Genomic DNA, 22550 nt, shown 5'->3' on the forward strand with positions numbered 1-22550 from the left:
CTTCTTGAAAACATTCAATGCTTTGGGCTCAATTGCTTTCAGTGGCCAAAAATTCCACAGGCTCCCCACTCTCTGGGTGAAGACATTTCTCCTCATCTCAGTCCTCAATGGTTTACTCTGTATCTTGAGGCACTGGGCCTTGGTTCTGAATCCCTGGTCATTGAGAATATCCTCCCTGCATTTACTCTGGTCAACCCTGTTAGAATTGTTTGGGTTTCGTCCAAGTTGGTCCAATCATTATTGGGATTAATTTCCCACAGATTGTGAAAAGGGGGTGAAGGAAAATGAGTTAATTCAAATTTGCTGTTTAATCACTCTTGTTGGAAAACATGCTTATCGAATGAAAATAGGACAGCACTGAACGATTTCTTAATTGTCACCACCTCACAGAGAACAGGGTAGGATGGCAATTCATGTCAACAAATTGGACCAATTAATTCAACCAATCACAAGAGTGGCTGGAACAGGTTATTACAAACTGCTGTTGAGGCAGCAACGTATCTCTTCACTTGTGAGTCTGAGGCAGAATAGAACAAGCTGTGTTCCATAAGTCGCTGTTCTATACCTGACCTGGAGTACTCAAAGTTGAGAAGTAGTTCATTTCTGAGTGCTGACATCTGTGACCTCCACAGACATAAGAAGAGACCAGAAAGAGCATGCTTTCAAAAAAAAACCAAAATACTTTACAGCTAGAGATAGACGTTGGCTAGGAAACATATCCACTTGAAGATGGCAGGTAGTGACATCACACACATGAATGATGCAATCAAATTACACTGTCTATTGTGTGATGCTGGCATTTTTCACAACTCATCAATGACATGTCACGATGACAGAAGGCTGAGGCACCCTTTAGTAACTGTCTGTGCATTGATATAGTTTGAAACTGTATCTGAAGCTTTCTGGTAATGTTCTTTGTTCTTCCTCCTTTAACAATCACCATGGCAACGGATGGGAAATAACAGGACTGCGTAATTAACTGAAGACTATTGGTGAGGAGCTGGTGTAGTTGTAATGTCACTGGATTAGTGATCCAAAACTACTGTTCTTTAGTTTCATTCATTTACAAAATGTGGGTGTTGCTGGCTAAGCCAGCAGTTCCTGCCCATCCCTAATGGCAGGTAAGAGTCAACGACATCTGATTCACTAATGTCCTTCAGTGAAGGAAATCTGCTGTCCTTACCTGGTTTGGCCCATATGTGACTCCTGACCCACGGGGTAGACTCTCAACTGTCTCTGGGCAACAACAGTTGCTCATCCAGTGACACCCATATCTCATAGCAACAGGGAGGAACATTTCACCCCATTAATTCCACCATCTGAATGTCACTGCACCTCAGGGTGAAAGAATCAGGAGATTGCTGCTGAATGTATTAACAATTAGCATGAACACAGAACAGACTAAATCTGGACTACATCTCCAGCCCTGACCTCCAATCAAAGACACACAAGTCACAGAAGAAATCAATTTTTCTGGTCAGCATTTCAGTGTTTGGTTTTTCAAAGATGTCTTCAAACAACATCTTGTTTTCTTCCTTTTCAAGTTTATGACTGCATCCAATGGCAGTAATTAGAATAAAATCCCTTTGATGTACGTACTACCATTTATATATTAAGTTCTATATTTGTACAGTAATCTATTGGAGGGAGGTTTCACGTGTATTATTCAGTGAAAGTGCAACATTTAACTGACAAATTATAAAAACTTTCTGGTTGACAACATAAATTTGTAAGCAGTAAAGGAATCAAGGGTTGTGGGGAAAAGGCAGGAAGGTGGAGGTGAGGATGATCAGATCAGCCATGATCTCATTGAATGGCACAGCAGACACAATGGGCTGAATGGCCCACTTCTGCTCCTACATTATATGACCTTATCGCCTTATGGTCTAATATTGCCCATGGATATCTTATACAAGACAGGGGCAGCACGGTGGCTCAGTGGTTAGCACTGCTGCCTCACAGCGCCAGGGACCTGGGTTCAATTCCAGCCTCAGACGACCGTCTGTGTGGAGCTTGCACATTCTCCCCGTGTCTGTGTGGGTTTCCTCCGGGTGCTCCGGTTTCCTCCCACAGTCCAAAGATGTGCAGGTCAGGTGAATTGGCCATGCTAAATTGCCCATAGCGTTAGGTGCATTTGTCAGGGGTAAATATAGGATCAGGGTGGGTTACTCTTCGGAGGGTCGGTGTGGATTTGTTGGGCTGAAAGGCCTGCTTCCATACTGTAGGGAATCTCATCAAAGCTATGTATGCTTTGTCATTCTGGGCATGTCTGAGAGGTCGCTGCTAAGGTCATCATTTATTGACTAACCCTTACTGTGAAGCTTGTGGTATACGCTGACCTCTAGAACATCTGCAGTCCATGTGGTGAAGGTAATGCTGGTGGACCCTGGCTTCCACATTAAAGTGATCACACTACAAAGTATACGAGCAGAATTAGCCCATCACGTCTACTTAATCATTCAATCATGACTGATATATTTGTCAACCCCATTCCCATCCTTCTTCCCATAACCCTTGATCCCCTTACCAAACAAGAACCTCTCTATCTCTTCTTAAATACACTCAATGACTTGGTCTCCACAGCCCACGAGTTCCATAGATTCCTCACCCTCTGGTTGAAGAAATTCCTCTTCATCTCCGTTCTAAAGAGTTGTCCCTTCATTCTGAGGCTGTGTCCTTCAGTCCAAGTCTGTCCTATTAATGGAAACACCTTCTCCTCGCCCACTCTATCTAGGCCACTCAGTATTCTGTAAGTTTCAAACAGATCCCCGCCCCCATCCTCCTAAACTCCATTGAGTACAGACCCAGAATCCTCAACCACTCCACATATGACAAGCCTTTCCTACCCAGGATCATTCTTGTCAACCTTCTTTGGATCCTCTCCAATGCCAGCACATCCTTCCTTAGATATGGGGTTCAAAACTATTCACAATATTCCAAATGTTGTCTGACCAAAATCTTATACATTCTCAGCAGTACATCCCTGCTCTTGTACTCTAGCCCTCTTGAAATGAATGTAACATTGCATTTTCCTTCCTAACTGAACCTATGTACTAATCTTAAAAGGATCCTGAACTGTGACTCCCAGGTCCCTTTGTGCTTCATAGTTCCAAAGCCTTTCCCCGTTTAGAAAATTGTCTACGCCTCTATTCTTCAGATCAAAGTGCATAACCTCACAGCTTCCCACACTGTACTCCATCTGCCAGTTCTTTGTTCATTCTTCTAGCCTTTCCTTCCGCAGCCTCCCTGCTTCCTCAACACTACCTGTCCCTCCACCTATCTTTGTGTCATCTGCAAAGTTAGCAACTATGCCCGAAGTTCCTTCGTCCAGATCGTTAATATGTAACATGAACAGTTGTGGTCCCAATACTGATCCCCATGGAACACCACTAGTCACCGGCTGCCATCCTGAAAAAGACCCATTTATACCCACTGTCTGCCTTCTGCCAGTCAGCCAATCCTCTGTCTATGCCAGTACCTTGCCCCTAACACCATGGACTCTTATTGAGCAGCGTCCTGTGTGCCACCTTGTCTAAAGCTTTCCGGAAATCCAAATAGATCTTATCCACTTGCTCTCCTTTGTCTAACTTGCTCTTTACCTCCTCAAAAAATTCTAACAGATTTGTCAGGCATGACCTCCCCTTGATGAACCCTTGCTGGCTCTGCCCTATTTTACCAGGCACTTCCAAGTATTCTGTAATCTCATCTTTAATAATGGACTCTAAAATCTTACCAATGGCTGAGGTTAGGCTAACCAGCCTATAGTTTCCCATCTTTTGCCTCTCTCACTTTTAAACAAAGGTGTTCATTAGCCATTTTCCAGTCCTCTGGGTCACTCCTTGACTCCAGTGATTCCTGAAAGATTTCCATCAATGCTTCTACAATCTTCTCAGCTATCTCCTTCAGAGCCCTATGGCGCAATCCATCTAGTCTGGCTGATTTATCCATCTTCAGACCTTTTGGCTTGCCCTGCAGGTTCTCGTTAGTGATAGCTACTACACTTACCTATGGCTCCTGACTCTCGATGTTCTGGTATGCTGCTGGCATCTTCCATTAGGAAGACTGATGCAAAGTAACTGCTTAGTTCCTCCACCATTTCTTTGTTCCCCATTCCTTCTTCTCCAGCCTTATTTTCCAGCAGTCTAATGTTCACTTTTGCCTCTCTCCTACATCTAAAAAGACTCTTGCAATCTTAGATTCCCTACAGTGTGGAAACAGGCCCTTCAGCCCAACAGGTCCACACCGACCCTCCGAAGAGCAATCCACCCAGACCCATTCCCCGACACCTAACACTATGGGCAATTTAGCATGGCCAATTCACCTAACCTACACATCTTTGGACTGTGGGAGGAAACCGGAGCACACAGAGGAAACCCACGCAGACACGGGGAGAATGTGCAAACTCCACACAGGCAGTTGCCTGAGGCGGGAATTGAACCCGGGTCCCTGACGCTGTGAGGCAGCAGTGCTAACCACTGTGCCACTGTGCCACTTCTCTGATATTTTTAGCTAGCTTACTCTCATGTTTCATCTCCTTTCACCACTCATTGCTTTTTTAGTTATCCTTTCCTGGTTTTTAAAATCTTCCCAATCATCTAGGCTTCCATTAATCTTCACCACATTGTATACTTTTCCTTTTGCATTTATGCTGTCCCTGACTCCCATGGACAGCCAAAGCTGCTTCAGCCTCCCCTTTGTATGATTCTTCTTCCTTGAGATGAAGTTCTGCTGTGCTTCCCGAATTACTCCCAGAAACCTCTGCCATTGCTGCCCCAGCATCCTCCTGGCTCGGCTCCCCTTCCAATCAACTCTGGCCAGTTCATACTCTCATGTCTTTGTACAAGTTGTTCTTTTATAACGCGTGTTTTGTCAATGTGAATTCACTATAACGTGATTGACAAATTGGGGACACTGTTTCTAAAGTGCAAACTTTTAAAGCGTGTGTTGGCTGTAACGCAATTACATCACCAACACTTTAAACGCTGTCTCTAAAGCCTAATGTTTATATAACGTGGGTTATACAAGAACACAACCTTCGCATTATCAAAGAACTGACTATTGTTACCTTAGCTCAACTGTAACACCATTTACATCTGATTCCAGATTCGCCCTCTCAAACTGCAGGGTGAATCCTATCATATTATGGTCTCTGTCCCTGGGGTTCCTTCACATTAAGCTCCTTCATCAAGTCTACTTCACTACACACCACCAAATCCAGAATTGCCTGTTTCTTAGTGGGATCCACTACAAGCTGCTCCAAACAAAACCATCTCATAGACATTCCACAAATTCCTTGAGATCCGCCACCAACCTGATTTTCCCAGTCCACCTGCATATCAAAGTCCCCAATGACTACTGTCATAGTTCCTTTCTTATAATCCTATTCTATCTCCTGATTTAATTTCTTTCCCACATCCTGACAACTGTTAGGGGGCCTGTACCTAACTCCCGTCAGATTAAGCTGGTTGAGGGGTCTGACCAAACCATTACAATAATCTAAGGGACAGCAAGATAAGAATCAATTCCTAATTCCCACAGACTGGTTTTCCAAAACAGAACTTGTCAGACCAATCACACATCTGATGAAATTCCAATTGCAATGCCTGTGCGCCGACCATAGACAAATCCGTCAGTGGATGGGAAAACGTTGGTACCACCATCGCTCTCACAAGGTGGACAGTGGACAAAGCTTTCTGTCACTGGCTCACTTTCAGAGGATTGACCCACAAATCTCAAAACTGCAAAGTTACACAGTTTAACATGTAAATCCCAGGAAAGTGTTATCAAACTAGGACGCGGGGTGCACTGATCCACAAGATCATGGCTGCTACATCCACAGGGTCATTGAACAGGGAGAGAGAGAGATACATTTAAAAAACAATAATGTGAAGAATGGGAAGGAGTTAGGATTTAACAAACAGATTATCCAGCCGAGTACACTCAATGGGTAAACAACGTGTTGTTGAAAGTTCCTTGAGCATTGTTCAACAGACAGCACCAGCTCATATTATATATCAGCAGATAAGAAAGTTAAGGAGGAGATTAGTGTCTAGATATTTAACTCAGAGAAGAATTGGCAGTTGAAAGCCAAAACAATGTGATTATTTGAACTATCTGAGGAATAACTGAGTAAGGAGATGATAAGGTCTATCAGACATATAGGAGAAACTTCGGCCTGTCTTTCTCAAAGGCCTGGGACTGGGGTTACATGATAGCCTGGTGGCTGGGGCCTGAGGGCCCATAGCACTCGGGACGGGGTTAGTGGTGGGTGGGAAGAATTGGGGGGGGGGGGTATGGGAAATGTGCTCATAGGGAGGGCGGAGGCTATCTCAGGAACAGCATCACGGCCCATGATCCCCCACCCCGGCTCAGTCTTCACCAACAGCCCTGAAGTAGCTAACCACCCAACAGTGACTGGAAACCACTACATTAACTTTCACAAGTCAAAGAAGAAGAAAAGGACTGCAAATATATAGTGACTCTGTCAACCTCAGGATGTCCAAAGCACATTATAACTCACGAAGCACTTGTGGTTGAAGTATTGGCACCATCTGGGTGGACAACGTACAAACAAACCAGGAGCAGGCCATTCGGCCCCTTTGAGCCTGCTCTACCTTTTAACAAGATCGTGGCTGACCTGATTGTAACCTCCAGTCCCCAGTCCCATCTGGGCCCACTACCCTTTGCTGAACCAGAATCTATCTATCTCTGCCGTGAAGCAGAACACAGCCCCAGAAACAGCCTTGTGATGAAGAAGAATTCAATTATTTAAAAAACGTTCAGAAATTTTTTATTGTTTCCTTGATTTTTCTGCAGGACTGCCCATAGTAAGGCCATGGAGAGTAATCTCTAATCCAAGCAGATTAGGGAACAACCCTGGAGGGTGTGTTTGAATAACTTTTGGCTCTATTAGAGAAGTCATTCAGAAAAGGCAAGGGTTCCTGAATTTAACTCAGACCTTCATCTAACCTAACGTTGAAAGGGGAGCGTGTTATTTTCACAAGCAAAGGGTGCAACAAAGCAAAAAATGACATTACATTCCCTATAACATCTAGTACCAAAACCACATCACTTCCAAAGCAGGATTTCAATTGGATTGATGCTAATGTTTGGAATTGCTTGTGGATAAAACTCTCGGGATAAAGTACTCCCACAATGTGCTCCATCAGGATGCCTCACCTCTTTGACAGAAAACACTGCCAATCGATTAACATAGAACATAGAACATAGAACATAGAAGAATACAGCGCAGTACAGGCCCTTGGGCCCTCGATGTTGCGCCGATCCAAGCCCACCTAAACTACACTAACCCACTATCCTCCATATACCTATCCAATGCCCTCTTAAATGCCCATAAAGAGGGAGAGTCCACCACTGTTACTGGCAGGGCATTCCATGAACTAACGACTCGCTGAGTGAAGAACCTACCCCTAACATCAGTCCTATATCTACCCCCCCTTAATTTAAAGCTATGCCCCCTTGTAATACCCGACTCAATACGCGGGAAAAGGTTCATACTGTCGACCCTATCTAACCCCCTAATCATCTTGTACACCTCAATCAAGTCACCCCTAAACCTTCTTTTCTCTAGTGAAAACAGCCCCAAGTGCCTCAGTCTTTCCTCATACGATTTTCCTTCCATACCAGGCAACATCCTGGTAAACCTCCTCTGCACCCGTTCCAATGCCTCCACATCCTTCCTATAGTATGGCGACCAAAACTGCACACAATATTCCAGATGCGGCCGTACCAGAGTCTTATACAACTGCATCATGACCTCAGGACTCCGGAACTCAATTCCTCTACCAATAAAAGCCAGTACGCCATATGCCTTCCTCACCGCACTATTTACCTGGGTGGCAACTTTCAGAGATCTGTGTACATGGACACCAAGATCCCTCTGCTCATCCACACTACCAAGTATCCGACCATTAGCCCAGTACCCCATCTTTTTGTTATTCTTCCCAAAGTGAATCACCTCACACTTAGCTACATTGAATTCCATCTGCCACCTTTCTGCCCAGCTCTGCAGCTTCTCTATATCCTGCTGTAACCTGCCACATGCTTCCTCACTGTCAACAACTCCTCCGACTTTCGTGTCATCCGCAAACTTGCTCACCCAACCTTCTAACCCCTCTTCCAGGTCATTTATAAAAATAAAATATCGATCTTTTCCTTCTAATTCCCACTTTTTCGAAATTAAATCAAAAACAATGGCCTGGGATGAAGCAGTTTGATGGTGGTAACATTGCTTCATTCACTTGTTCAATCCCTCTTGCTGCATGGAACAGCCTCTGGTGTTAATCCCAGGAAATTGGTGTCTATTTGTTGTGGTCGGGATGCCTAGACAGACTCCTCAGTTCCTGTTGTATCGGTTGTTGGAGGGATTGAATTGTGCTCAATCGTCCATGATAAATCAAATGCCTGGACGAGAACAGGCCTGATTCCCCATGAATTTATTTGGATGGAAAATAGGCACAAGTTCCATTCCTGGACTCCCCACTGTCCAAACAAGCTCAGCTGCAGATAAAGAAAAACGTCACTGTCTTCTCATTGGGATACAACACACAGAGATTTGTTAATACATTATTTGTTGACTTGAACCTCATCAACAAAGCGATGATTATAAGTACGCTGCTCTAATTTTAAGACTTCCCTCTTCCTTGCCTGGCAAATTACTAAGCAAGAATCCAGAGCTCCTGACTTTCCTTTGTTGAACAATGATGCCTCTCACCCATGCCTCATCAGAATGACGAGATGAATCATTTCATTACGCAGATAAGACTTTTCAAAATAACTGGTTTGTTGCAGCTACAGATAATACACTACAATCCAAAAGTCATGTTTACAAAGTGTTTTGAAATTGCTTCATCAAGGGAAGATTGTTCTTAAGGCAAAAGTTGTCTCTGCCAAAGACAAGCTGCAACCCTTAGACTCGGCTCAGAATCTCATTATAACTATTAGGCAATCTCATCTGAGGCAGTCTGACAAGCTAGTCACAAGAAAACACAGAATAAACAACATGCAACTGTCTCATCACTGTAGTCCCCACATCCCGGCCCCATACGCGCACACACACACAGATATGCACAAACACGTATAATGGCTCTCTCGCACACAGACACTATTGCATGCACGCACATGCACACACACACATATACTGGCTCTCCAGCACATAGACACACACACAGACCCTATTGCATACACACACTCTCTCTCACACACACACACACATATTGGCTCTCTAGCACCAAGACCCTACTGCGTGTGTGCACACACAAACACAAACTCACATACAGTAACTCGCTAGCACACAGATCCTATCGCGTGCACACACATGCACTCCTACAGACACACACACTTGCACCCTCTCACAGACTTAGACCCCTTTACACTCACACACATGTATACACTCTCTCTCACAGACACTCACAATCCCCTACCCCAGACACACACACACACAGACAAAAACCCACATGCACATATATACTTATATGTTTGTGCGGTGAATTTGTGCTTGCAGAGTTACATTGTACTTTGCTCAAAAACTGCATGAATCCATGTAAGACTCTGTTAACTCATTTTTTAGATTAGAATCAGTCTAAACATTATGGCACAGACAGGGAACACAGGGGGCTAACACTTTCAACATCTTAACTGCGCTGACACCAATTGTTACAGTTGACCTGAGAATGTAACTTTGAAAAGAGTTTTGTGACTTATATATGAAAGAAATAAAACTATCATGGTAATTCTAACAGATGAGATACTTAACAAACAATTAAGGTATTTTTCAATGTATAACTTCAGTTACATCACACTGTAAACTTTTGCTATAAATTCTGTGTCTTACAATCGTGTCCTCCACAACCACCTGATGAAGGAGCGTCGCTCCGAAAGCTAGTGCTTCCAATTAAACCTGTTGGACTATAACCTGGTGTTGTGTGATTTTTAACTTTGGACTATCCCAGTTATCAAAATAGGTCAGACTTTGTGCTTTAGAGAATGGAGACATGGAGATGATCTAACCAAGGTCTGGAAGAGAACAGATTGGGTTCCACTCGACAATTTATTTTAATTTTATTTAGAAGGTTAGAGGACCCAGAGGCTGGATTATAAATTTAATCAAGATCAGGGATGGATGTCAGACATTCCCAGAGATACTAAACAGGCCTCAGCCTGTCAGCATGGGAATAGTATCTGGGAGCAGATTTACAGGGAAATGGGGCAGGGGAGAATTACCAGGTCTCAGAGCGAAGTCCTGATGGAGTGACCAAGCTTCTGCCTATCAGCGAGAGAAGGACTGATTTTGGCTATAACTGTTCCTATGACTGAACATATTGCCAAGACTGACTGTGGATTCTGTCAAGACAGACCGACCCTGGGTAAGGTCCTGCAGGGTCACCCAAAGCTGAGGTACACCCCTCCCTAACCAGGCCACCCTTAAACTATGGGAGATGGGTGTCTCTGTCAATGGCCAGCATTGGTCCTTCAGCCCATTGAGACTGCTCTGCAATTCAATGAGAAAATGGCTGATCTGATAATCCACAGTTCCACTTTCCTGCTTTTTCCACGATTCCTTAACACTTTCTTGCCTCGAATGAGTCAGTTGCTCGATTGTTCCAGAGGGTGGTTAAGACTCAACCCCATTGCTGCGGGTATGGATTCACACATAGGCCAGAGCAGGTCAGGATGGGTGGTACCTTCATCAAAGGACATTAGTGAACACTCTGACCTTATTGAACAATTGACAAGGGTTTCCCCCTTACTATCCGTTTAAATTCCAGATTTATTAATTGAATTCAAATTTAGATCCTACCATGATGGTTTCAAATCCATCTCCCCAGCCTGGGTGTTTAGTCCAGTTATAACATCACTGTCCACCCCACCCCTCTGTAGCGAGCATTAGGGGAGAGGAATCTCTGGGCTGGGGAGGGTAATTAAAAGGAAATTCTGTAGGGGAGAAATGCACATCAGGAACAGACACACCCACCCCCATCACTGAGTTACCTTCTGGGTTTGATCTACCCTGGCAATATTTAACACTCAGGACCTCCAAGCCAAACTGCAAACTTCCTGCCAGACTCACTGTTTTCCAAGGGAGTCAGTCAAGATCCATTATTCTGAGTGAAGGAAAATTCTCTGTTCACTGGGCATATGGTGTAGTGTAAAGGGTCAATGGTAAATATGGAAATAGTCAGCATACATCATTGGTGATGTAAGATGTCACATAACAACTAATTCTGGAGAAAGATGACTGCGTGTTAAACTTCTCCACTAACATTTGGTTAATGTGAGGCCATCTTACCAATATCTTAGCTTCTAGAAATTTCTGTTGATGCTGATAACCTCTCTTGAACATCCACTGTGATGGCAACAGAGATGGATTGGTCAATCACACTGGATTTGGTAGTGGTACCTTTGCTTGACCTTGAGGGGAGGCAACAAAGGAATGATCTAACCTTCCACGGGAGAGGCCGACTGAATAATGGGAATGGAAACTACACAGGAGGAAATTCGTATGAATTCATTTCAAGCAAAAACAATGCTCTTAATTAAATAATGAGGATGCTGGAAACCTGAAACAAACACAGAAAATGCTGGAGAAACTTAGCTTTTAATCACCTGACACCCCCACCCCCCCAAGTCATCACAGCTTGGGAAGCAAAAAGGAACCAAAATTGATCTGGATTGTGTCTCTGTATTTCTAACTATGCTCAGAAACACCTCTGGAGCAGTTAGGATTTGAACCCAAGCCTCCTGGCTTAGAGATAGGGATGGTGATTGTGTGGCTGAAGCAACACAACTGTCTTTAGGTCCTTGCCATTTCATTGGCTTCACAACACATTGTTAGATATTCTTACCAATTTTTAGTTTTGAAGAACAGACTAATTCATGGGTTCAAAAGTGGAAGGCAGGAGCATAGAATTCTGAACATTAAGAGTCTGTTGTATAATGAACACTCAATGCTGTCAGTGAAGATTGCTCAATGCTATTTTAACATAAATATTAGCTCAAAGTAATTGAGTTAAATCCTTTGTTAAGACAAGATTTGGAATATTAGACAAAAATATTGCGCTCATTTATCTTAGAATGAAAGGGGGTCAATTTAAGACTGAGATGAGGAAGAATTCCTTCTCTCAGAGGATTGAGAGTCTTTGGAACTCCTTGCCAGAGTTATAGAACATAAAACATAAAAACATATAGCACAGAACAGGCTCTTCGGCCCACGATGTTGTGCTGAGGATTATTCCTAATCTAAAATAAAATAACCTAACCTACGGACCCCTCAATTCACTGCTGTCCATGTGCATGTCCAGCAATCACTCAAATACCTCCAATGACTCTGCTTCCACCACCACAGCTGGCAACACATTCCATGCATTCACAACCCTGTGTAAAGAATCTACCTCTGACATCTCCTCTATACCTTCCTCCTAATATCTTAAAACTATGAGCCCTCGTGCCAGTCAGTCCTGCCCTGGGGAAAGGTCTCTGGCTATTGATTCTATCCATGTCTCTCATTACTCTGTATACCTCAATCTGGTCACCTCTCTTCCTCCTTCTCTTCAGAGAGAAAAGTCTGAGATTAGTCAACATCCCTTTGTAAGACAAGCCCTCCAGTCCAGGCAACATGCTGGTAAACCTTCTTTGCACCCTCTCCAAAGCCTCCTATAGTAGGGCGACCAGAACTGAACACAATATTCCAAGTGTGGTCTCACCAGGGTCGTGTAGAGCTGCAGCAAAACCTCGCGGCTCTTAAACTCAATCTCCCTGTTAATGAAAGCCAAAACATCATATGCTTTCTTAACAACTCTATCCACTTGGGTGGCAACTTTGAGGGATTTGAACACCAATATCCCTCTGTTCCTCCACACTGCCAAGAATCCTGTCTTTAATCTTATATTCAGCATTCAAGTTGACCTTCCAAAATGCATCACTGCACATATATACACAAGAACTGGATAAATAAGGCTGAGATCGATGGATTCTTGATCAGTCGGGAAATCAAGGGTTATGGGGAAAGGGTAAGAATACAGGATGTAAGGAATACAGGATCAGCCATGATCCTGTTGAATAGCTCAAGGGGCTGAATGGCCTACTCCTGTTCCTATTTCTTATGTTCTTATTTACAAGCATCTCATACAGACCTTTGAAAAGAATGGTGAATGTAGCCTGAATAAAATTAGACCAAGTAAAGAAAAAGAACAATTAAAAATGCACAGAGAAAGATCAAAATCACAATCAAAATCACCAACGTCGTCTACAAAGTTCCATGCAAGGACTGCCACAAACACTATGTAGGACAAACAGGAAGAAAGTTAGCCACCAGGATACACGAACACCAGCTAGCCACAAAACAACGCGACCCTCTCTCCCTCGTAGCCCTATACACGGATGAAAAAAACCACCATTTTGACTAGGACAACATATCTATCCTGGGACAGGCTAAGCAAAGACATGCTAGAGAATTCCTAGAGGCCTGGCACTCTAACCACAACGCCATAAACAAGCACATAGATTTAGATACCATCTATCAACCCCTCAGAAAACGAACAGGAAATGACATCACCACAAACCCCAGGAACCCCATCCAGGACAAACTTATAAATAGAAAGCAGGAGACAACAGCTTCGCTTCACTTGGAGCTCGCCACTAATGATGTTACCTAGCCGGGTAATGAAACGTCTGGATATCAAACCTACAGCTCAGCGAGCAAACCTACACCCTAAACCTCAACCTGAGCTGCAAACCTTCACAAACCTTGCAGAGTGTGGATGCTTTGGAGAGGGTGCCAAGGTGGTTTGCCAGGATGTTGCCTGGTATGGACGGCGCTCGCTATCAAGAGAGTTTGAGTAGATTAGGATTATTTTCATTAGAAAGATGAAGGTTGAGGGGGACCTGATTGAGGTCAACAAAATCATCAGAGGTATAGACAGGGTGGACAGCAAGAAGCTTTTCCCCAGAGTGGGGGACTCAATTACGAGGGGTCACATGTTTAATGTGAGATGGGAACAGTTTCAGGGAGATATGTGTGGAAAGTTCTTTACGCAGAGGGTAGTGGGGGCCTGGAATGTATTGCCAGAGGAGATGGAAGAGGCGGGCACGATAGCATCATTTAAGATGTGTCTAGACAGATACATGAATGAGCAAGGAGCAGAGGGATACAGATCCTTAGAAAATAGGCGACAGGTTTAGATAGAGGATCTGGATCAGCTCAGGCTTGGAGGGCCGAAGGGCCTGTTCCTGCGCTCGAATTTTCTTTGTTCTTTGTAATATTAGTGTTGGCTTTACAATGCACAAACCTCAAAACAAAAATGATGTTTCAGAGAAAGATTTTCATTCCTATGAAAGGTAACGTCACTATGGTCTGACCAGACCTTGGGACAGCTCTCTCATTAGAGAGACTTATGACTGGTGGTGATTTAATCTGAGGGTCACCACGCCTCAGGCAAGGGGAGAGGTTGAGAAGGAGAATTCTTCATGGTCACCTCAGTACTGTTGGCATCACTCTGCATTGCAACCCAGCCAACTGAGCCAAATTGAGCTCTCCTGGTCCAGAGGTGATGACATTACCACTTTTCCACATTAGACCACTTAACCACCCTGAATTTGGGCTCAGGGGATGAGAATGCTACCAATTAACCCATACACTCACACAGCCAGCAGATAGTGTACCACTCCCCAGGCATGCTGTGTAAATAAATACATCTTCACATTTACCAGAATGAAAAAGATCGCTGATGTCAAATTACTCAAAGCAGCTGACTTCAGACTGTGGCGTAAGAATTATTAAGGTCTACATGGAGTAACATTGGTCGGCAAATTTCTCAAAACACACCATTTAAGGTAAGCTACAACTCAGAAAGCAGATCTGAACTTTCACAATAATCCATGGAGATTTATTTGGCTATTATGCTTTAATGGGGATTTATCTCCCACAGATTCAAATCTTCATGTGGATATTTTATAACTAAGTTGCTAATGCTCACTTTTTCCTAATTAAGCACACTGTGGTGTGGCTTTTGCCTGCAGGAAAGGATATGTACCTGTTAAGGCAATGCTTATAACAGCTCCCATACCACAAGACCTAGACATTGGCAATGTATTATTGAACGGTTCAACAGACATGTATTACAGCTCCTTATGCAACTCACAGGTACGTCAGTGTCTGGGTTATTGTTAACTTTGTCAGTTACAAAGATTAGCACAAGTCCAGCCAGCAACCATGCTTCCAGTGGCCTAAGTAATGACGGAGTCTGAGACTTTTACTCTTCCAGGTCACATGTTATGATACAGTGATGTCATGAGCATGTCTTTTCAAGATATACTGCATACTAACTGTGAGATATATTTTAAACAAACTGGTTCAAATGCCCTAAATGATGTGTCAGAATCTCAGCAAAAAGTTGACTTCTAATGAAATTCTCACCCATAACTCTGCAATTTCGTTGTTGCTGTCCATCTGGTCTGGATTTATTAACAAAAGATTTCCCATCAGTGAACTGTTATCCTTGGGCTTCTATACCACAAGGCCACACCGTTGGGATCAAACTGGAGCCAATCTTCACACCCATTTATAACTTAGAGGTGCATTTCAGAAACATCCACCCCAATCCTCAAAGTACCATAGTTTCAGTCCATTCCAATATCGAGGAGCACAAACAAATCCCCAATTGAGAAATTAATCTGTGGACTTTTTTAATAGAATCCCCATAGTGTGGAAACAGACTATTCGGCCCAACAAGTCCACACAAACCCTGCAAGCAGCATCCCACCCAGAACCACCTCACCCTAATCGATCCCTGTAATCCCATAACTATTTGCACCTAACCTATACATCCTTGGACACTATGGGTAATTTAGCCGGGCCAATTCACCTCAGCTGCACATCTTTGGACTGTGGGAGGAAACTGAAGGACCCGGAGGGAACCCACGCAGACACGGGAAGAATGTGTAAACTCCACACACACAGTCGCTCAAGGCAAGAATTGAACCTGGGTCCCTGGTGCTATAAGGCAGCAGTCCTAACCCCTGAGCCACCATGTCATCTTTTCACACAGAAGGCTGTTGAAGTAATTAAGTACATTCAAGGATGATCTAGGCAGATTTTTAATCGGGAAAGGAATCACTGGTTATGGGAAAAAGGCAGACAAATGGTTCTGTGCAGGTTCTGATTTCATTGATTGGCACAGCAGACTCAATGGGCTGAATTGACTGATTCTACCCCTCATCTTATGGTCTTAATTAATGTTCACCAACTGATCACCATTAAGTACTTCATTACTGTACAACTGACAACTGCCTTTCAGAAATTGGAAAAGGGATTTTAGGGGATGTATTGATATTTGTCCACTGCATTGTTAGAAGCTTAGTGTGACGAAGGGTCAGGAATTTTAGTCTGGAAGGTCAACGGCTTTCAGGCGAGCCTAACACAGCAGAAAAAGCAGCATTCTTTGCTTTAGCGTCTTTGATTGGAAGTCAGTGGGGGGGTTTTGGTGAAATTCTTAACTTGAAATCAATTGTAATTCTTTACAGAAAGAGATTGCATGCCAGAGAAATCCTCACTTTCAGCATTACGTTCCAAGAAACCCTCCTACATAAGTTTAATCAAGGGTATAAACAAGTACTGAAGTGCTATGTGATTGGTACCAGGATCTATTGATCAGAGAGGAACAGCCCACTGCTCCTCATGAAAACAAAAGAGATTAACTTTTGATTTTTGCTACACGTAGTTAGTAATTGCTGTATAATAGGAATGTCCAATCTATTCAATTAAATGATCGGTAACTTGAGGCACAGGAATTTTCAACTATAATTAGTTTCATTTTGCTGTATAATTATGTTCTTCCAAATTGTCAATTTCTCAGAATTGCTCTTCTGTCTCTCCTCCTCCTACTCTTAGCTCACAGTTTCCAAGAGCTGCCAAATCTAATTGAGTGTCTCCTGGAGATTTTATCACCAGATCTACGTCCCAAGTTTTTCATTCTTAATTGCTAGCTGCCACCTCCAATGACTCTATAACTAATAAACAACAGGGTTCCTAGAAACCTTGGAACAAGACCAGGCCATTCAGGCCCTCAAGTTTATCCCTGCCATTCCAGACCATGGTTGATCACCTACCTAAGTGCGGGAACATGGCGTTGAGCTCATTAGTAACTAGATATCTATCAATCTCTATCTTGAGCTCACTCAGTGACTGAGCTTCGACGTCCACTCTCCCAGGGCAGAAAATTCCAAAATGTCTGAGTGAAGACATTCTTCCTCTTCTCAACCTTAAATTACTTGTCTTTCATCCCTATCCCATACCAAGGGGTGGCACGGTGGCTCAGTGGTTAGCACTGCTGCCTCACAGTACCAAGAACTGGGGTTTGATTCCAGCCTTAGGCAACTGTCTGTGTGGAGTTTGCATGCTCTCCCAGTGTCTGTGCGGGTTTCCGCTGGGTGCTCCAGTTTCCTCCCACAATCTACAGATGTGCAGGTTAGGGTGGATTGGCCATGCTAAATTATCCATACTGTGCAGGGATGTGCAGGCTCATTGGGTTAGACATGGGAAATGCAGGGTTACAGGAACCGGGCCCTCGGGGGTCAGTCTGGGTGGGATGGCCTTCACAGGGTCAGTGTGAATGGCCTGCTCCCTCTCTGTAGGGACTCGATGATTCTATCCCAGTAACCCCACATTGACTAGGTCAATCCAGCCTAACCTGCACATCTTTGGACTGTGGGAGGAAACCGGAGCACCCGGAGGAAACCCACACAGACACGGGGAGAATGTGCAAACTCCACACAGACACGGGGAGAATGTGAAACTTTGAGTTTGATAACCCCATGGAACAGGTTTGAGGGGCCGAATGGCTGACTGTTGTTCCGTTGACCTTTCCCTTCCCTGTGGGCTGTGAAATAATTCCTAGGGCTCAGCAGTTTTATCTTCATTGTCAGTGTGAAATGAGGAAGGCTGAGTTTGAGGGAGATCAGTGAAACCTTCTCCTGCTGAGCTCATTATAGATAAACTGAGTGTGTCTTTCTGTGTCCACGTCTCAGGATCCTGTCAGTTGCAGCTCTGTCATCGGCCAAGCAGCGGGAACCCTATTATGAGGCTTGCTCATCAATGTTCCTGTTATTCTACCCAGCCCTTTTTATTCACTTTCTCTCTCTCTCACACACACACACACACACACACTCTCTCCTCTCCCCTTCTCGGGGAAAGATGCTGACAAGGAAGATCACTGCTGACCCTTCACCTTTGGGTTGTTCATAGCACTCACTGATCCAAGTCCCAACCTTTTCATTTCCACACACGAGCTGGAAATTGCTTTTTTTTTTATTCATGTTACTGAATTCCCCCGACAGCAGAGGTCAAATGCAGCCCTTTGAAAACTCCAGGTTCATGTCTGAAGAAGTGAGGGGAACAAAGAGAAGACTAAAATCTGCTGTGCATTCTGAGCGTACACCCTATGCTAATCACTGTGGTGAGTACAAAGTAACAAACAGTTTTGTCACTGTTCACACTGTCCCTCCGCTCCCAAAGGTGCTGTCTCTGAAGGGGATACAATCCTATACCATAAAGCTATAAGAAATTGGAACAGGTGTAGGCCATTCAGCCCCTCAAACCTGCTGTGCCATTCAATAGGGTTATGGCTGACCCAACATTTCTTACCCCCACTTTCCTGCTTTTTCCCTGTAACCCTTGATTCCCCAACTGATTAAGATTCTCTCTGCCTCAGCCTTAAATATACACAAGGACTCTGCCCCCCACAGCTCCATGTCACAAAGAGTTCCAAAGACTCTCATCCTTCAGAGAAGAAATTCTTCCTCATCTCAGTCTTAAATTGGTGCCCCCTTATTCTGAGACTGTGCCCTCTGGTCCTAGACTCTCCCATGGGGGGAAAACATTCTAAGAACAAAGAACAAAGAAAATTTACAGCCCAGGAACAGGCCCTTTGGCTCTTCAAGCCTGAGCCGATCAAAATGTACTGTCTAAACCTGTCGGTCAATTCCTAAGCATCTGTATCCCTCTGCTCCCCACCTACTCATGCATCTGTCCAGACGCATCTTAAGTGAATCTACCGTGCCTGCCTCTACCACCTCTGCTGGCAACGCATTCCAAACACCCACCACCCTCTGTGTAAAGCACTTGCCGCATGTACCCCCCTTAAACTTTCCACCTCTCACCTTGTAAGCATGACCTCTCGTTATTGACCTCTCTCAGTAGTTACCCTGTCAAGCCCCTTGAGAATCCTTTAATTTCAATGAGATCACCTCTCATCCCTCTAAACTCTACTGAGTAAACCCCCAACCTGTGGAACCCACTCCAAATTTACTCTTTCCAGTTTCAGACTTCGAAAACTGAATGATGCGTGACCGTTAGGTCATAGACCAGGGTAGGACAATCAGGACGTCATTGTTGCTTTAACTATTGCTAACAAAGCAAACTGATTGAACTGGCTGCTCACCTCGGGAGGAGATTATGGGATCTTTCTGCACTGTTGTGTAATAACAATGACAACACTTGAAAAGAGACAGGTTGCATGTGACTGGCTCATTGGCTACATGTAGAGGTACAGTGTCATTAGCTGCAGTCTGCAGCTCCACTTTGGGCAAATCAGGGGCCTCATAAGAACCCACACCTTGGGTCAGTTTGTTTGCTCTTAGACTGTTTCCCCTTGAAGATTTGTAGACGTCGGTATCGGACTGAGGTGTATAAAGTTAAAATCACACAACACCAGGTTATAGTCCAACAGGTTTATTTGAAAGCACTAGCTTTCAGAGCACTGCTCCTTCATCAGATGGTTGTGACAACATCAGACAGCTACCTGATGAAGGAGCAGCACTCTGAAAGCTAGTGCTTCCAAATAAACCTGTTGGACTATAACCTCCCCTTGAAGAGACTGACTGAAGACCCAGGACTGCAGTGAAGGATTCTGATTGAAAGCGAGCAGGGAACAAGGTTTCATTAGGAGACAGCCAATTTTAGGATTTAAGTGTCGCACAACTTTAAGTAGAAGGGGGTGATTGAGGGGCATTGCAGAACTGGGAAAGGATCAGGACAGTTACAGATGCTCCAGAATTCTTCAGGATTGATCAGAAATGAAACGCTAATCTTCAGAAGGAAAATCATTGGGGCATTTTTTTTTAAAGGATTGTCTTGAAAATAGATGCAGAAAGGGTGTATCCTTTGACTGGAGCATCAGGAATCAGGAGATACAGTCAAAAAATCCCTGCAGTGGAAACAGGCCAAGCCGGCTTCCTGGCACTGTGAGGCAGCAGTGCTAACCACTGAGTGACTGTGCTGCCCCCTGGTTGGGGATGTGTCTGGGTCTGGGTAGGATGCTCTTTGGAGAGTTAATACACACTCAGTAGGACAAATGGCCTCTTTCCATACCCTGTTAGGATTATATGATCCTAACAAAGTAATGATTAGCACCTACATTTCTGAATGTCTTCATCACACTAAATATCTCAATTCAATCTCTCCTTAACCTTCTATCTACACGCAAAGAGGATTTAGGGCAGGAGATCTGTTTGGAAAATGTACTGACCACTATCGCGTCATGGTCTCTGCAAGTTTGTGACTCCAGTCAGTCTCCAGTCATTTTCCAGAAGGTAGTGATCAGAACTCTGCAATGATTCAGTCCCAGGGACCCCAGGGCAAGCACACTGTGCCACAAGGTAACAGGACATGCATGGGGTTCTGCTCCAAACACAATCTGCATCGAGAGCTCCCTGTCTTAGCCTCACAACTGCGATACATAGAGCACAGCATCATGTAGCTGCTTCCTTACAGTTAGCTCATGTGGCAGGATGGCTGGCTCACAACGTCATCAGGCACTTGTTCGATTCCTGTCCTGGCTGAGGTCACAGCTTCTCACACTTACCACTCCACTGAAAAATCACCGTGTCAAGTAAACATCCCAATGCCTTAACTGTGTTTTACTTCCTTTACCTTTATGATTCTTAAATATTTGTCAATCCATGGCTTGATTTGGAACCAATTGCAGCTCAAGATGTTTTAAATCATGGGGCATACCTAGGGTAGATAGGAAGAAACATTTCCCCTTGATACAGGGATCGATGACCATGAGCGTAGATTTAAAGTAAAGAACATAGAACAATACAGACAGGAACAGGCCCTTCAGCTTATCAACACTGTGTCAACACAAGACTCTTTTCTAAACTAAAGACCTTTAGCCTCTATGCAGTCCATATCCCCCTATTCCCTGCCTATTCATGCGTCTGTCAAAATACCTCTAAAATCTTACTATTATATCGATCTCCACCACCCCCTCTGGCAGCACATTCCAGGCACTTACCATCCTCTGTGTAAAAACTTGCCTCTCACATCTCCTTTAAGCTTACCTGCCTTTTACCTTAAACCCATGTCCCCTGGTAATTGACATTTCTACCCTGGATAAAAGGACTCTGACTATCCACTCTATCGCCACTCACCATTTTATAAACTTCTATCAGGTTGTCCTTTCATCTTGCAATGTTCAAGTGAAAACAAACCAAGTTTGTATAATCTCTCCTCATAGTTAATAGCCTCCAAACCAGGCAACATCCTGTTAAACCTTTTCTGTACCCTCTCCAAAGTGTTAACATCTTTCTAATAGTGTGGTGACCAGAACTGCACACAATATCCCAAATATGGCCTGACTAAAGTTCTACTCAGCTACAACATGCCTTGCCATATTTTACACTCTATGCCCTGACTGATGAAGGCATGCATGCCATATGCCTATTTGACCACCTTATCCACTCATGTTATCCCTCACAGGGAACTATGGACCTGTACACCCAGATCTCTCTGTTGGTTGATGCTACTATTTACTGTACACTTCCCTCCTCCAAGGAACAGGAGGTTTCGAGGGGATGTGAGGAAAAACATTTTCACCCAGAGGGAGGTGGGAATCTGGAACTCACTGCCTGTTAGGGTGGGAGAAACCCTCATCACACTGAAGAAGGATTTATATATGCACTTGTGATGCCAGAGCAAACAGAGCTATGAGCCAAGTGCTAGAAAATGGGATTAAAATGGTTAGGGAGCTGTTTTTGGTTGGCGCAGAGTCGATGGGCCAAAGGGCCTTTTCCTGTGCTATCGAAAATCTTGATTCATATCCAATGTTAGCTCCAGATCTTGCTCAACTATCTGAATTCCAGTACAGCGATGTTGCATCTGTCTATTGTTTTACAGCACTGTGTTAGAACGCTATCTAAACCCACTTGGAACAATCATTTCCCTGTCGTAGCACTGGCATTCCGCAAGCGCAGGCTCTGGCAACTATGAGATTTATCACCTGGAAAAATCCACTGACCACTTTCCTCATTAACAAGGAGACAGTAGGTACGCCCGGATGAATTGGTTTCGGATTGAGAGGCTCGTATCCTTACTGGCCGACTGACTCCCCTACCCCTACCTCCCCCCTGATATTTTCACACTCTGCTTCCCCCTTTCAGCCTCTGAGTGTTTGATCAGCTTTGAGGAACCATCGTGGGAAACCAATACAGGAACTTGCTGCCCATGCCAATCCCTCAGTCATCCTCCCCCTATG

General features: G+C 44.1%; 1 protein-coding gene across 3 annotated transcripts in view; it reads right to left on the reverse strand.

The window, feature by feature from the left end:
• Positions 1-22550, reverse strand: part of lzts2a (leucine zipper, putative tumor suppressor 2a) — a 207360-nt gene that overhangs the window by 19133 nt on the left and 165677 nt on the right. The window lies entirely within an intron of this gene.

This window comes from Chiloscyllium plagiosum, unplaced genomic scaffold (assembly GCF_037043375.1).
Source record: "Chiloscyllium plagiosum isolate Xiang-an unplaced genomic scaffold, Cpla_swu_hap1 HiC_scaffold_22, whole genome shotgun sequence".
NCBI lineage: Eukaryota > Metazoa > Chordata > Chondrichthyes > Orectolobiformes > Hemiscylliidae > Chiloscyllium > Chiloscyllium plagiosum.